Source organism: Erpetoichthys calabaricus, chromosome 2, assembly GCF_900747795.2.
Source record: "Erpetoichthys calabaricus chromosome 2, fErpCal1.3, whole genome shotgun sequence".
NCBI classification, from domain to species: Eukaryota; Metazoa; Chordata; class Cladistia; order Polypteriformes; family Polypteridae; genus Erpetoichthys; species Erpetoichthys calabaricus.
The window spans coordinates 208451065-208468821 of NC_041395.2; the positions used below are offsets into that span (position 1 = coordinate 208451065).

The 17757-nt window shown below is 35.0% G+C and overlaps 1 long non-coding RNA gene across 3 annotated transcripts in view; it reads left to right on the top strand.

The window, feature by feature from the left end:
• LOC114646752 (uncharacterized) overlaps nt 1-16080 on the top strand; it is a 182404-nt gene extending 166324 nt beyond the window's left edge. The window contains exons 2-3 of one of the 3 annotated variants that reach the window (XR_007934269.1): nt 8617-13027; nt 13119-16076. This is a non-coding gene — a long non-coding RNA (uncharacterized LOC114646752). Of the gene's footprint in view, nt 1-6829; nt 13028-13108 lie in introns of all 3 variants that reach the window. The other 2 variants (XR_007934270.1, XR_007934268.1) reach the window with 2 other exon arrangements.
• The last annotated feature ends 1677 nt before the right edge of the window (nt 16081-17757 follow it).

The window sequence follows — 17757 nt, forward strand, 5'->3', positions numbered from 1 at the left end:
AAATAAAATGAAAAACTTTTCCTAATTTTGGCATAAATACCCAGATCACAACATTGTAAGCAACATCATAGGTCTTCCTTTAAGGTTGCAACAAACAATCAGTAATTTAAAAAATTTTAACAAAGTACAGTGGTGAAGCAGTGGGTGTGCTGCTACCTTCCAATAAGGAGATAGGAGTTTGCATGTTCTCCCCATGTCCACATGGGTACAGCCCAAAAACATGCAGGGTAGGTGAATTGACTTTACTAAATTGGCCCTTGGATGACTGTGTGTTTACTCTTTGATTTACTGGTACCTTGTCCAAGGTTTGTTCCTGCCTTACGCCAGGTGCTTGCTGGAATAGGGTCCCACTTCACCATGACTGTGCTTGGTATAAGTTGGTTTGGAAATGGATGGCTTGGAAAACAATGTTATATATTTTAATAGATCTGTTACACATATATACACATTCTTTATGGCAAATGTCCAATAAACGAAAATATGTAACAATCCTCCACATATTTTAAAGTATAATAACAGCAGACCCTTGTGTGTGTGTGTGTGTCTCATCTCCTCCTGCTCACCCTCTGTTTTACATCTTTTTTACTAAAACATTCAGCACCATTTCTCGTACTTGTTCCTTTTTTGGGTTTCTAAAATTTCGATCCTTGTATCTTGTATTTAAATAAAAAGTAATTATTACTAGTATAATGTATTGATGTTTAATTTACCAACATTTCACTGCTTTGAAGAAACAATAAAAAATAAGTGAACAAATCTGTCAAAAGAACACCGTTCTACCCATTGTAATGAAAAATGTTGAGAATCGGCATAATTTGCTTTGTGATGTAATCTTAAATGTATTATCAGATTTGTGGCTCCAAACACCTTCACTTTAGTTCCATCTTTTTCATAGTACATGCTTCATTTAGTATATCTTTAATCTTCACACACGTGAACAGACTTTTACACAGCAGACATGTTGTAGTGGCTGTGGGTTCTGTGCTATTATTCTTCTCTTTTACGTTCGTCTCTCTAAGCTTGTGGTTTTCATAGTACTTGGGGGTGTCTGGAGCACTCAAGGCAAGATTCACATTCTTGAAAAAAATCAATTCCAATTTTGAAATTGTCTTTAAATCAACTAATTATTAAATACACATAATTGAAAATATTAAGCAATTGATGTATTAAAATGTATCAAAGTAGTTAAAGACTAGTGCTGCAGTTCTCAACCAGTGCAGTATGTGAGTTGCTTTCAGGTAATAAGTGAAGATACACCCAAAGAGAGAGAGAGAGAGAAGGGAAAGAGTGGCCCAAAGCTATGTTGCGTTTCAGTTCTATAACTGCATCTCACAGTGCTCCTGTAGTGAGCCTCCACTCCTGTCTCACTGACCTGACCTCACTCTTCCATTCCGTTTATGCCACGTGCCAATTCTTGTTCGGGTGGTCAAGGTCACATCTCCATATCGCTCCCCACCTCTTTGAGTCGATCTATACCAGGATGGCATGGGAACAACATGCCAAGAATTACAAATTTATGCAAAAGAGTGCTTCATAACAGATGGGTGTTGCCTTCATTAAATCTCAGTCTGCAAAATGTTTTTCAGTCTCTCATGCTCCATCATCAGTTCGCCAAGATTACAATAATTTTTAGTTTTGGTAATCTTGTCTGCTGCATCATCTTTTTCAGAGTTTTACAAATTCATAAGCTAGTGCAGAAGAATATACAATGTATAATGTGAAAGAAAGACAAATGTTAACAATTAATAATGCACACAACATTTAATTTTTAGTGCTACTAATATTAATCAACAGCAGAAAGCTTTTTTTTGGACAGAATTACTAATGTTCAGTAACCTTCATCCTTCCTTAAAAAATAAATACTAAACCTAAACACTAAATGGCTAAACCTATAGAAGCAAAACTGGGCAGCCATGACACAGGCTCAGATCTTACATTGACTTGGAACCATTTGTGAGAAGTTTTCCTGTTTTTGCCCATAACAAAGGGGAAAAAACTTAATATGTTACATATGTGCATTAAATCTGGATTAGATAGATAGATAGATAGATAGATAGATACTTTATAAAGAAGTGGTAGGAGTGATCAATAAATAAAAATAGAAAAATAAAAGTAGAAAAGTACACATACATATACAGTCAATACATACCTATACTTTTTGCAAATGTGAAGTATTGAAAGGTTTTCCTTTTATTCCATATTAATTTGCAGTAGTGTTTGTACATTCAAATAATCAAATATTTGGCATATACATTAAAATTAAAAAACACAGACCCACACAAAAAACTACAAATAATCCATTGTTAAAAAATTCTAAATGAAATATTAGGGAAGGGGGATTAAAGAAATATTGTCTTTAGTTGTGTGTATAAGAGTTCAGTGCTTATGAAATTTAATATTAAAAAATGGTGGTGCTTCAAAACATTTCAATTCCTGGAGATGTTACACCAAGAAAAATGGTTGAGTACTCTGGCCTAGAGCTATCACATGATACTTGATCACATATGCGTCAATTGCCTGCTATACTTAATAACTGACTTTGAATAATAGGTCTGCTATTATCCAAGTTTATGCTGTGCAACCTGCTGTTAATGGAATCCAAGATCATGCTTAGTTTCATTGCATTAGGGTTATGTTAGAGGGGGGCCCAGACCAGTGGATACATTTTGGGGTTTGGTTTAGGGTTGGCTTAATAAGTTTATGAGCCCCTGTCCTAAGGTAAAGGAGACTTTTAACATTCCTATTAAGTTCACACCCAACTCACTCACATGCTTACACGGCTACTGTTTTTTTAACATGCTTTGCCCACATAAAGTAAAGCCAGGAAGAACAGAGTACATGAGTATAGCTTATGTTTTATTTTAATTGTAAAACTGGCTAGCAATCGACAAGTCATGTGCTGATCTGTCAATTATGCATAACAAGCAAAAACTGTCCATTTCCGTTTCACTGCCAAAAACTGCTGTATCACTTTATTGGTTGACATTCTTGGCAACCTGGAGCCAAAAACATGGTTGCCAGTTGCCTTAAAATGGTGGTCAGTGGCAACCTGGCAACAATTAATGTCAAGCTCCGTGCCAGTCTCACAGGACCCATTTATACATATGCTCAACACCAAAATGAGGCCAATTTACCATTGTCATTTAGCCTAATCTGCATGTCTTTGGGGAAGTGGGAGGAAAAATGTGGTACCCAGAGGATAACCTACACAGATGGGAGCCAAGGTTGCACACTCCACACTAACAACAACATTTTGGCTTAATTTCACATGTCAAAATATATGGCTTTGAATGATATGTCATGCTGTGTGACTGTTAATGGTGAAATATTGTCCCTGTTCAGGGTTTTTATTCGTTTGATAAATGGAAATTACAAACAATGGTTTACAAACAAGGGGAGATCCATTTATTCCATCAAGGTAATTTAGTTCCTGACTTTTATGTTGTCCAAATTTCCATCCACTTAGATTTTAAATGTCTTTAGTGTTTCTCTAATATTTTTTTGTGATATGCCTGTGAAGAAATGTTGAATAATTTCTGATTTGAATATAGTTCTACTTAACTTCTTCACTTCTCCTAATGTAAGTAAATTAATATTTTTCCAATAGAAAATCCACCCAGAATCTTATGTATTCACTTGTCTGCTAACATTAGTGTCATCAGCACCTCTAATGGTAGTGTTGTAAGTTGTGTTTAGAAATTTTCAGATTATAAATATGAAAGTTTTGAAGTAAGGTAGTTATATTCAACTAATTATGGCATTGAAGAGTGGCAACATATTACTTGTTGATTAGTACATGTATGTAAAACCTTCAATGTATTCTACAATAGTGACCCTGATATCAGGACATCATTAAGTATGGAGCACAGTTTGGGTCATGAATCTACATATGATCATGAATCTTATAAACCACAAAGAACTTAGATCAAAATTATAACAGCAACATTATCAGAGAAAGGTTATTGATATATCCTAGTCGTTTGGTGGGTGTGGCAATGTGGTCTCAGTGCATGTTACCAACCTAGATCACTTGCATATCAGCTAATTTTTTCATCTAGACAAATGATAACCCTCTCTCCATAACTCAGTGGAAATGTCCATCCATCCATTTCCCAACCGGCTGAATCCGAACACAGGGTCACGGGGGTCTGCTGGAGCTAATCCCAGCCAACACAAGGCACAAGGCAGGAACCAATCCCGGGTAGGGTGCCAACAGTGGAAATGTGATTCTTATATTATGTAAAACTGGAAAAAATAAAATTTCTCTTTAAGGAATGTCCCAGAGTTGTTTCATAATTTGACAAGAATTCATTAATTGTATTCTAAAATAAGCATGATGGGCCTCTGCTTATCTTTTTTGATGTACAGTATTAATATACATGATGAATTACTTAAAGATCTTTCTGCACATATACTGTAGCTCTCTGAATTGAACAGGGATTGTGCTGGGTGCAAGGTTAATTTGAAACTGATGTTTGCAATTTTGTATTGATTGTTTCCCTGACTGAAATATATTTAACTTAATTGAAAATTGCATAGTTAAAATTCATGCCAAAAGTAATGCACAGTTTAAGTGACTTTTAGCTCCCATACAACTTCAATAAGACAGACGTATTTCAGGAATGGATTATATCCTAAACATCTTATAATGCTCTTAAACAGTTGCAACATCAATAATATTGCTACTATAAGAAAAACAACATCTTTGTCTTCATTTTATTATTATATTGTGCTGTATATACAGTATACTTATTTTAAAATTAAAACAAATTTTGGTAACATTGCAAATTTTTAAATGAATAATTAGAAAGCATAGAATACTGGTATGGTACAAATAAGAACTCTAACAACCCTAAGTTGCAATATTTTTGGAAGTGTGGAGTAGGTAGAAATTGATAATCTTCCCTAACAAAGCACCTTTGTCATGATAAGGTTTTATATTCATTTATACATTCCTTAAATCATGGAAAATATTTATAAAGAGCTATAAAAAAAGAGTTCGATCATTCTCCTATTGCATGTGTCTTATTAAAAACTCACATACCTTGCATGTATTCGATGGATTTGATCAGGACATCTAAAGACTGTGAAATTTAATAAAGAACAGCTGTTTCAAAGACAGGTAGCACAGTGGTTTGTGCAGCTGCCTCACAGCTTTGAAGTCTTGGGCTTTGATCTCGGTTTGGAGTTTAAACATTGTCACTATTTCTGCATGGGTTTTTCTCTGGGTAATATAATTTGCTCTCACATCTTAAGATTTGCAAATTTAGTCAACTAACTTTTAAAATAATTTAGTATGGATGTGTGTATGAATGTGCCTAGCAGAAGTCTAAGGACCGTCCAGGGTTTGGATCTTGCCTTATAATCTTGTCAGGAGAGACAGAGACCACCACTGCCCACCTACAACAGTGACTTTCACTATGTGGATTTGGGAAATTGGTTGATTTGTACTACAGAGAATTCTATATCTTTTATGAGCCTGAATTATTATATGTTAGACCATACAGTCTCATGAAAGGTACTGTTTGGAATTTAGTGTTGGTTTATGGTCTTTGATCACTACTTTATTAATTTTGGAATTAGACTACTTGTGATAAGAAATTCAATTTGTAATAAAATCCGTTAGAACGTTCATTTTTAGAAGACATGAACTTTTATTGTTTTAAAACCACTGAGAGTATCACTTTGCAATTAACTTTATGTCTCTCTATTATAAAAAAAAATCCTGGGAGAGAAAGATGGGAGATGAGACATGATCTTCACGTTAAGATCTCGGAAGACACTTAAAGACCTGCGAGACGAAAGAGAATGGCCACAGAGCATCTCGTGGGAACCTTAAACATGAGACTTTGTGCCAAGAGATTGACCCAGGACCGTCTCGCGATGTAGAACATGAGATTCTTGCAAGACACGCCCTACTTGCAATCAATATCAAATAAGATAACGGGGCAGCAAAACATTCAGTCTTGTGAAGGATTTGAGCACACACAGATCCAGGGTCTCAGCGCATATAAAGCGTATAAGAACAATAGGTTATAAATGAAACGTCGACGACTAAGCGAAGAAGAAAGCAGCACAGAGAAAAGAGACTCAAAAGCGTTGGAGAGAAAAAAGAGCAAAAAAGAAAAAATAATCTAGGTGCAAATTCAGAAAATAAGGAAAGTAATTATCAGCCCATAACAAGTGGAATTGAAACAAAGCATGTCCAATCGGGCTCAGAATTGAAAGACAGAGTAAAAGACAAAGTAGAACTTCATAAACACGTTCACAAATGTTGGCGCTATACACATGCAGAACAGATTATGAAAGCAGTGGAATTCGAAAGTCTCAAACAAAGAAAACGTATGCGAGATACAGATGTGGAGAAAGTTAAAGAATATGAAAGTAGGAAAATTGGAAAGTATAAAAAAGTAGCGCAAACAAATGGAAATTATTACTCGAAAAAGGGAAAATAATCACCACAGGCCAGGTGTCATTGGAAAAAAAAAGCAGGACAAAGCAAGGTCAGAAATAAAAGACAGAGTAGAAAACAAAGTAAAACGTCATAAAGAGGTTACAAAACAGGGGCCAAACACATGTAGAGCAGGTTAGAGATAATGAAAACTGGAATTCAAAAGACTTAAAAAAAAAAAAAAAACATAGGCGCGAAACACATGCAGAGCAAGATACAGAATATGAAAGCAGAAAAAAAGACAGTGTCAAAAAAAGAAAGTAAACATCGCATTAGCGCAAAAAAAGAAATTATTACTCGGAGAAATAACTAAAAAGGCGAATAGAGATCGAATATATGGACACAGGTGATATGTCAGAAGTATGTAAATATTGTAAGGCTTTGAAGGTTAAGTCAGAGAATTTCAAAAATGTGTTTTACCTCACATGCATTTATTGGTTACTTTGCAAAAAAAAATAAATTTAGCTGCTGATGACGTAGATTGCATTTTCTGTGCTGAAATTCCAAACAGAGAAACTTATCCTGAATTATGGTACAAAGTCATTAAACACATGTATCACTGACCTCATTTAAAAGATTCAGCATATTGGAACTCGAAAGATTCCAAATACTGTTTTTACATATGTTCTGAAAGAAAAGTGAAACTAATGAAATGGCAACAATTCAAAGAAAAAAAAATCTTAAAAGTGTGTATCCAGAAAACCAAACACGGGGGTTGGCGAGCGAAGAGAGCAGGGGGCAAAGCCCCCTAGTAATTAAATAAAAGAAAGTAACGTGCTACAGCAGCACACCTTGCGGAATGGGTTTAAAAATCAAGGGAGCAACAGAGCTCTAGTGCTGAAGTGTTTCCCCTGAATGAACAGCGCAAAATTAAACTGACCCGCAGGGAAAAATAATTGCAGACCCCATCTTGATGCGTTAAATGTTTAACTAGCTACATTAGAGGTTTTAACCTGTAGAAAAAAATAAACGTGACACCCCTACTTCATGCCCACCAGTTTACAGTTTATATTTATTAATGTTTCCATAATGTAGAAGCAAGATACTTCACGAACATTCTTTGTATCAACTCGTGTGGCAGGCCTTCAAGTGATTGGCTAAATTAGCCCCTTTAGTTGATATTGTACTGTACCAAATCTTGCATACAGGCTTGCATTTATCTTGTGGTTTTCCCATCCCCATTTGCTACAAGGCTAAAGTATTTTCAGAAGCCACCATGGCTGCCCTCTTTGTTAATGAAGCATGGTGGTGAATGCTCCGATGCTGCTAAAGGAGCCATCTTATTTACACTGGTGAGTAAGGGGAAACAGGCCTGCATCTCTAACCATGCTGTTTAATAGTCCTATGAGGTTCAATTGTCAAAAGCCAGAGTGAACCGGAAGCACATTTGTAATGTAGGCTGTAGAATCAATACATGAAAAATGAGTATTGAAGTAATTTAAAAGTGTTAAAATCATTACTTGTTCTTATTCTTCTTTCGGCAGCTCCCGTTAGGGGTTGCCACAGCGGATCATCTTGTCTGCATATTGATTTGGAAAAATTTTACATCGGATGCCCTTGCTGACGTAACCCTCCCAATTTATCCGGGCTTGGGACCGAAACAAATAAAAACACACTGGTTTGTGCATCCCCTGTGGCTGGGTTAAAATCATTACTTATTGATATTAGTTTAAAACTAGAAGTTTAAACCCAGTCCTGCGACTGGGTTAAACATGAGACTTTGTGCCAAGAGATTGACCCAGGACTATCTCGCGATGACGTAGAACATGAGATTCTTGCAAGACACGCCCTACTTACAACCAATATCAAATAAGACAGCGGGCAGCAAAACATTCAGTCATCTAAAGGATTTGAGCACACACAGATCCAGGGTCTCAGCACATATAAAGCGTATAAGGACAATATATTATAAATGAAATGTCGATGACTAAGCAAAGATGAAAGCATCGCGGAGAAGAAGCGTTGGAGAGGAAAAAAGAGCAAAAAAGAAAAAGAATAATCTAGGTGCAAATTCAGAAAATAAGGAGTAATTATCAGCCCGGAACAAATGGAATTGAAAAAAAGCACGTCAAATCGGGCTCAGAATTTAAAGACAGATAGTAAAAGACAAAGTAGAACTTCATAAAGACGTTCACAAACGTTGGTGCTGTACACACGCAGAGCAGGTTAGAGATTATGAAAGCAGTGGAATTCGAAAGGCTCAAAAAAAAAAAAAAAACGGCGCGATACACATGTGGAGAAAGTTAAAGAATATGAAAGTAGGGAAATTAGAAAGTATAAAAAAAAAAGAAAGTGAAGATCGCAGTTGCGCAAACAAACGGAAATTATTACTCGAAAAAGGGAAAATAATCACCATGGACCAGGTGTCATTGGAAAAAAAAAGCAGAACAAAGCAAGGTCAGAAATAAAAGACAGAGTAGAAAACAAAGTAAAACATCATAAAGAGGTTAAAAAACAAGGGGGCCAAACACATGCAGAACAGGTTAGAGATGATGAAAACTGGAATTCAAAAGACTCAAAAAAACCCAAAAAAAAACCGTAGGCACGATACACATGCTGAGCAAGATACAGAATATGAAAGCAGAAAAAAACGACAGTATCAAAACAAAGACAGTAAACATCGCATTAGCGCAAAAAAAGAAAAATTATTAACTTAAAGCCGAATAGAGATAGAATATATGGACATAGGTGATATGTCAGACGTATGTAAATATTGAAAGGCTTTGAAGTTTAAGTCCAAAAACGGGGTTTACCTCACATGCATTTATTGGTTACTTTGCTGATGATGTAGATCGTTTTGTCTGTACTAAAATTCCAAACAGAGAAACCTATCCTGAATTATGGTACAAAGTCATTAAACACATGTCTCACTGACCTCATTTAAAAGATTCAGCATATTGGGACTCCAAAGATTCCAAATATTGTTTTTACAGAAGTTCTGAAATAAAAGTGAAACTAATGAAATAGCAACAATTCAGAGAAAAAAAAATCTTAATAGTGTGTATCCGGATAACCAAACACGGGGGTTGGTGAGTTAAGGGAGCAGGGGGCGAAGCCCCCTAGTCTTTCAAAAAATACTGTGCCAGTGACCTATTTATGTATCTGTTCACAGTGCAGCCAAAATGTAATAATAAAGCTTAATGTGGGTATGCTTGTTTGTTCTTTATACAATTCCACACCTTTGATCCAATCTCAACCAAACTTTGCACACATATCCCACATTATTAGGAAGTGAAAATAGATTACTTTGTAGCTCAGACTTTTGACTCTGGGGGTACCTGAGTTGAGGGTGGGATTTTGACTTCTGAGAAATTATTTAACTTATTTCAGGGCTCAAAATCCAGGAAAAGGTTCTGTCCTATATTCAAGCAAAGTGATTTGTAACACGTAATTATTGTGTGATAGAAAAATATTTATTTTTGAATTGTAGCAGTATTAATTCTTTTTTTGTCATAACTACGCCTCCTAACTGCATTTGGCAAAGTGTGTTCTGCTGCCAGATAGAGGTTAGATAGCTCTGCCTTATAATGACTTACCTAGGCAATACCAGGTCCTGCTGCTAGTACTTAATAAAGATTACTGTGCTATAAGCAATTGATTTTGCTAATATGGGTGTTACTCTGTGTGAGTTTAAAACATTAAATCACCCTAAACATTAAAGGAAACATTGTTTGTGTATTTAAGTTGTATAACAGTTTATATGTAATCCAGAAAAGTTAGAACTTTGTGTGTGCACATTTCTCTGTTACCAAGATTTTTGTAAATTTGTGTTTTTCAATTTGAAAACATTTTTGAGATTGGTTGTACAACTAAACTTGATCATAACTTATCTGTCAATCTATTTTCTAACCTGCTTATTCAGTCCATGGTTGTGGGGAGCTGGTGTTTATTTCAGATATATATGGCTAATTACCATATTTTATTATGCTATTATAGGGAATCTTAATGTATTTAATTGGAATTATGTGCCATGAATAAACAAAACATATATTTAATCATAATTCTTTGCCATGCATAAACAAAACCTCCATAATGTGAAATTAAAATGTATATTGTACAGAGCTATCCATTTCTACATTACCAAGTTGCCTAATCCATTTTGGAGGTGTCATTGAAAATGTTTCTCCAGAAGGCATTGACACAATGCAGGGACCAAGTAAAGGAGCCAGTCCATCAGAGGGCACACTTCAACACAAACTCTCCCTCACACATGCAGAGCTAATTTAGACTTGACAAGTCGGACTTTGAAATTAAATTATAGTCACAAATCTTTACTGCTAAGTTACTAGCACTTTTCTACTTCTGTACAAAGCAAAAGTTGCCAAGTCTGCATTTATTTACAGTTGTGCCATGTCATCATTTATTAGGTGTTCTACTACAGGTGAAAAAGGCAGAAAAAAACCGAAACATTCCAATGAAGATCAAACAAACATATTCAAATAAAAGTGCTGAGATCAAAACCAGGAGATTGAAAGTACCAAAATATCAAAACCCACCACATAACCAGTGCCTAAAGCTGAAAAAACATGCAAGCCTGGATTCCAAAAATCCTTTTTATTTGTTTACACCACACAAGACTGTTTGTTGAGTTCCAAGTCTTGGATGCCAGAAGGACTTACACATCATAGTGTGAAACTTCCAGGGATTCCATTGCAGCAGTGGAGACCTGTTTCTAACAACAGAAGAGACAAAATGGCAGCACCCATGGTAAAACAAAATAGTGCCAAAAATATAAATAAACATGTTAAATATTTATAACTCATAATAAATGGAACAAAACCTATCAAAAAGGTACAAAAGTAAATGAAGGTTTCTACATATAATCTTCATTTACTTTTATATCTCAGAATATTACTTTATCATGAGATTGCGTGAATTGACTAATGGCAAAACAATTACAAATAAATGCATTGTTAAAACTGTATCTTTTGTCAAAAGGAATGAAAATTCCGATGTCATGAGCACATTTACAATTATTGACTATTTTTAAAGTAATTAAATACAGGAATAGCTGGTTTTAAATGGTGCCTGGAGCTGGGTGCCCAGCTTCTATTTCATGGAACTTCAGTAGAAAATAGTAGGGCTTTTTCTGGTTTCTCTCCTTTCTGAATAGGAGTCAGGCCTTTCCTTATACAATTTATATGAATACACACATAAAATGATTAGAAATGTTGTCAGATGTACCATATATGGCTAGATTTTTGTCATCTCCTCCAGCACATTCGTCCTTATTTCATAAAAGTGCATGTGTAGTAATACACGTGGTCCCAGATATTTAAACATTCTGTATTCTACTAAAAATCTTTTATTAGTCCATAAAATATTGTCTTGAATGAGAGCTACTCAGATTAAGCCATTAGGCTATAGAAGTATTAAAATGTGAATCATTTTGTGTTCTATTTAAACTGGACACTCATAATTTTCTAGTTCCCAATTGAAAGTTTTTACTGGAATGCCCCCTCATGTAAAGACTTTCTATTCATCAATCCCACCTTCAAAATCCAAGACAGCTGCATGACGCATTAACAGTAAGAGAAAGCTGTAGTTTTATACTGTTTATTAGTACTTCTGTCTATTTGTGTCTCATACACAAAGTACAGTCCAACTTCTATCTGTGGACATGCTGCTACACAATTTGAATGTACCAAGTACCATGTAATTTATTGTTATGGACTGCTACATGCTAACAATGGCTTAATGGCTAACCTGGTTGAAGAGCAAACCACACATCCCCCAACCTGTGAAATACAAAAATAAAAATAATTGGAAGCAGAAATTCCAATTTAAAACTTAAATGTTCTTTTTTATAGGGTGGAATCAGCTGAAGTGGGACATATTTTGGGGAGATTTGCCATAAAATACCACTTAAAGATTATCAAACCAGTTGCGGCAAACTCTAAATTTTAGTATGACTATTTTTCTGGGAATGTTTGAAATAGTGTACAATTTCTCCATGACTGACTTTTTGGATGAGGAAGACCACCATTCTGCTTGGTCTCCAAATTTTCTTCTAAATTTACCACAACTTCACATGCATTTTATTTGCTTACTGATGAATATAATGTGTCCCTTTGTTACCAGTTATTTAATCTTTTATCATAACTTCCATTAGATTAGAAGGGACACATGCTTATATCAACAGAACCAGCCTGTATAAATTTATAATACACTTCAAAATGTTTGCCCTGCTTTTGTATTACCAGCATGATAGTATTAGTTAAGTAACTTAATCATGAGCAGCAGTTAATATTAGAATGAAAGATGAAAAATTACTTTTTAACATGGAGAAGTATTGTTTTGTTCTAAAATGTTTTTTTCATTTAAACAAATTAAGTAAATGGTTAAGTAAATTAAGTATGTCAGAGTTCTGTCAGGGCTGTAATGTTGACAAAGTGTGCTTTTTTTAGTCTATGTGGACATGAACACGAATGTGTTCGTAGATTGTTCAGAGGAGCACTCCATTCCCACGTCCATTATACCAGAAAGCAATGGACCCCACTACATACTATTTGAATGAGGACATGACAAAAGTCTTGGCAAACATGGTTGAAGCTGGAGACTTTCACACATTAACACGTTAGATCATCATAATAATAATTATAATAAAAATAGAAATGATGTTAACAATATTGTGCATGCTAACCTGTTACATCTTAGTTTGTTTTAGACAGCTGCTGGGAGAACACTGATGCCACAGGCAGTCTTGCTTGCAAATGAGGGCTTCAGCAAAGACCAAACACTGTTTTTGATTGACTTGATGTGGCAGCACATTGGGACTGAAGGCAAAGGTCTACCAAAAATTCAAAATGACCTGAACACACGCTTTAAAAAAGGCAAGCAGAAAGGAATGACCTTCTGGGAGGACAACATGATACGGTCTTTCTTGTTCTTGAATCATCGGGAGTACGTGGGCCCGAAGCACTAAGACATTGTAGATGTTTCACAGCATGTGCTATCACTGTGTCCAGCCAAGCAACAACACCAATTGCCACACCAACGTCACCTCATAAAAAAAAGGGTGGATTACTAGTTCAATCAGTTCCTGCAAGAGTCAGAAGAAGCCAGTCAGCAGTGCCATGAGGAAACTCTAACACAAATGAAGTCAGCTCAGCATGTTGTTGAGGGTCTGATGACTAAATTGTTGCACAAGCTATAATCTGTTGCTATTTGGAGAAGCTTGTACTGGTCAATGGGAAACAGCTACATTATTTTTATACATTTTATCTGAGGCTCTCGGGACAAGGAACATTGTTTTGGTATATAGCTTTTGAAATGTGTATACATTTTGAATACAAATACTTATGTCACAGTTTGGATACTTTGGACATTGTGTACTCGTTGTGCAACTTTTAACCAATTAAATGTAGAGCTGCTGCCATAAGTTATACTCAGCCAACATAACTGTCAGGATTCAACTAAGAATAACTTGAGAAAGAGAGCTAAGAAAAAGGGATGAAGAGGAGGCATCCAGGTGAGAACAAACAGACCCTCTCTGCTCAGAATGCAGAGACATCAGCAACTGCTATTTTTTTTTGTTTCTCTGAAACAGGACTAGCTCCTGAAACACTAGACACAGTGATAATTTCTTACAATACAGGTTTTTCAGTCTTTCACGGAGATCTGAGAAAATTGTCCAGTAAAAGCAAAGGGGGAGGTATGTGTTTTTTGTGAACAACATGTGACATGCAAATGGTAAGATTTTCTCTAAAAGCTGTACATCTGATTCAGAAACGATTAATGATCCAAGTTTAGTCTATTATATCTTCAAAAGGAATTCTCTCTTGTTTTTTTTTGGTGTTTATATTCCTCTGCAAGCCAACATGAAAAATGCATTGAACAATATGTACACCATTATTATAGAATGCGAGTGTTTACATTCTGAAAGATTATTGACTATTATTGAGGACTTCAACAAAGCAAATTTAATAAACATTTACCCTAAACTATCATCAGCATGTCATTGGGCATTTCACCTCACTCTGTTTCCTTTGTCCTGTTTTCATTTTGTTTTATATTTGTAATTTTACCCTGGTTGCTTATCCTAAAATATGTTTATCTTCAGAAGCTAAGACTAATTCGTATTTAGAATTCTGAGATGCTGTGGTCAGTTGGCCTGCACTTACCTGACAGGACTATATAAGGACCTCAACCGTCTCACATGTTTTCTGTGTCTTTAGCTAGTGTTTGCTCCTGTGCTCTTCAGACACTTTTTTGCTGTTTGATTTTTTGTTTAAGTTTCTGCTTTGTATTTTTTGTTTGCAGTTTATAACTTTGCCTTTAGGACATCAAGTTTTAGATATTTTGGCCAAAAATTATTTATGCATGCTTTTTTACATTTTTCCCTGTCTTTTTGTATTTCTGTTTTTGAGCCACGTTCTTAAGTAATTAATTTATTTCTTGTTTGTTTCTGAGAAAAACATTTGGTGTTTATTTCCCTGTCATGTAATTTTTGAAGTATTCCATTTATTTATTTTTGTTTAAATTATTTCATCTTTTTCAGATTTTAGTATTTGTGAGTTAAAATTTGATTTGTTATTTGTTATTTTTTTATCTGTTTTCACCTTCCCATTTTGCGATGTAATCATTATAGCTAAAAATTTATAAACTGGGAAGTGGGATTTTTGTGTTCCTGACAGTAATTTTCTTTTCTACATCATTGTCTGGGAGCCTTGCATTTGCCAGTGAAACACAACAAATTGGACACGAAAATATTTGTTCCCTTTTAATATTCTCTGTAGCTCTTTGCTTGTTGCAGACTTCTTCACAGATGACAATACTGTATCAGAAATATATTTTTTGCTATTTCCTCTTCTGAATTTTAATCCCTTGCTTTTAATACACCACTACCTCTTTGACTGTGCTGTTGCTGCTAGTACTATATAATAAAATAACATACTTTTCTACTTTTCATTTTTGACAATATTTCTGGCTTTTAAGAATTTGTTAGAATCATTTTTGTTTTGATTAACTTTTTAAAGAATATTCTTTTTTTAATTACTTATTTGTTGCCATTTCAGTTAAATAATTATTTCACTATTTTCTGTATTTGTTTTTTCAAGTGCATCACCATTTTGTGTTTCTGAACTTCATAGGCACTGCCAGTTTTTGACTGGTCTCCTTGATGTTGCATTTTTGCTACGTACGTAATGCCCTTGTGACTTGTGACATGGCAGTCATTATATTTAAAATGTCCACTGTCATTAAGCTAGTGCCTAAACCTCAGTAAAACAAAGAGAGGTATTGCAAGAGACTAGCACTTCTACAAATGATACAGATCTATTTAGCAAGATCTTTTAGTTTTGAATTGTAGTTTGGTTTTGACTTAAGATGTGGATAGTGACTAACTCAAAAGAAAAATGTTTATTACACCCTTGGTTTGGTTTATACTATTTTTTTTTTTGTTTTCTCCTTTAAAGGATAATATTTGCTCATTTCTGTTACTCTTAGTATTTCTAATTTCTGTTTTACTGTAACTGCTGCATGTTCTCATAAACCATTCTTGTAGACATTATAAAATATTCCTTCTTATAAAGTATTTTTATTTTGAATTTGAAATTTCTGAATTCCCTCATTGGTTTAATAAAGTTTATCTAATCTAATATAATCCAATGCGAAATTGTCATACTTTGCATTAAATATATGTTTCAGATTTACCTGACTGCTCCCCAACTGTCTCTCCACATACAGTTTTTCCAATTTTATTTCCAGTTTTTCCAATTTTATTTCTTTAATGCTTTGTCACATCTGTCCAAATGCCACTTGTCTGAAATTTATTAGGGTAATGCTAAGAACTACCAAAGAGTTGTGCATTTATTTTTAATAAAACATACAGAATCAAAGACAAAAAGGTGAATACAAACTTTAAAGGAGAAAAAAGAAAAACAAAAAATTACCGTTTCTATGGGCACTACTTTACAGAGTAACCCTATCATACACTTTGGCATCTCCCAAGTACCACATTAAAGTAATCTCTCTCTCTCTGTCTTCTCTCTCTTTTTATATTGGCCTCTTGCCCTCCCACCAGTGTATCTAGCTCTTTTCCAACTGTAGATTCAGTTATGTCTCTGCCTAGAGGCAGATTTAAACCCCTAGGCAGTGTCATTTGTGGACCAGGTCCTATAATAAACTTTTAGGTCAGGACAGCTTTCTTGGTGTACATGGATTCCAAGTTAGAGCTCTCCCTGGTGACCTGTGGTGTCATTGCACAGTGTCTAGGGCTGCAGTAGTGCCTTATGTATGTTTTTCTGTCTATTTTTATCTTCCCCTCTTTGCAAAATATTTTACCATTATGTTTTTATTTTTAATCTTATCCCACTACTATATGCTCCCAATCATCCCGATCTTGCTCAGGCAGCACCACCACCTAGAGAGGATTACAAAAGACTGCTGTTGCCACAGCTGAGTTGTTTTGACATTAGATAGTTGACTTCTTTCTTCTTCACTGCTTTTTTGCTTTTGGCTCTTTAAATGGGAGCTACACTTTTTTTGAGACTTTTACTGTATTTATGAATTTGCTGGATTCAGAATTGCAGTTTTGTTCAGGATTTTAACAATTAGATTTTTTTTGTGGCTTTGGTTGATTAGCTCTTCCTGTTTTTTGCTGGTTTATTTCTGTGCTTTTCTTTATTTTACAATCTAATTAGCTTCTGAGCCTTTTGTTAATTAGTTTGTTTGTCCTTTTCCTTTTGGAGAAGCTTTTCATTTTTTGTCATTTGGAAAATTAAATTGCCCCATTTATTTCTGTTCATTGCGTTGTTAAGTTCCTTTGGGATTCTCAACCTGATGAATTCTTCAATAGATCTATTAATTATTTATATACAAGTCTGGCAGCTGTTTTAAGTTTGGGAGGGTTTCACAGTTTTGGCCTTTCCATTTATACAAATAAAATTGCACACTATTTGTTTCTGTGTTCAACAATCATGCAAAAAATAGATGAACGTATTTTTATGAAATTCTGCTTGTGCACTGTCATTAGTCCAACTTGAAATATAAGCAATATGGTATATCAGGGAGAGGAGCAAGAGCATCTAAGGTAATGGGAGGAATGTTTTATTGGAGCAGCACCCAAAGCAGAAAATGGTGTGAGTTTACTAAAAGCCCCACAAAACAAGGCCAGGGCCTTCCCTATCCTGCCTAGAATAGGCCTCACCCTAGGCAGCCTGACCTCTCAGGTCCACAAAATCTAGTAAAAATGAGAAGTTTCCTTGAAAAACAAAAAATACAAAAAAAGGTTTAAAAAGAACATAAAACAGTTGCCTGTAAGGCAATCCAAAGTGAACTAGTTTCAAATATCAATCTGTAAGCCA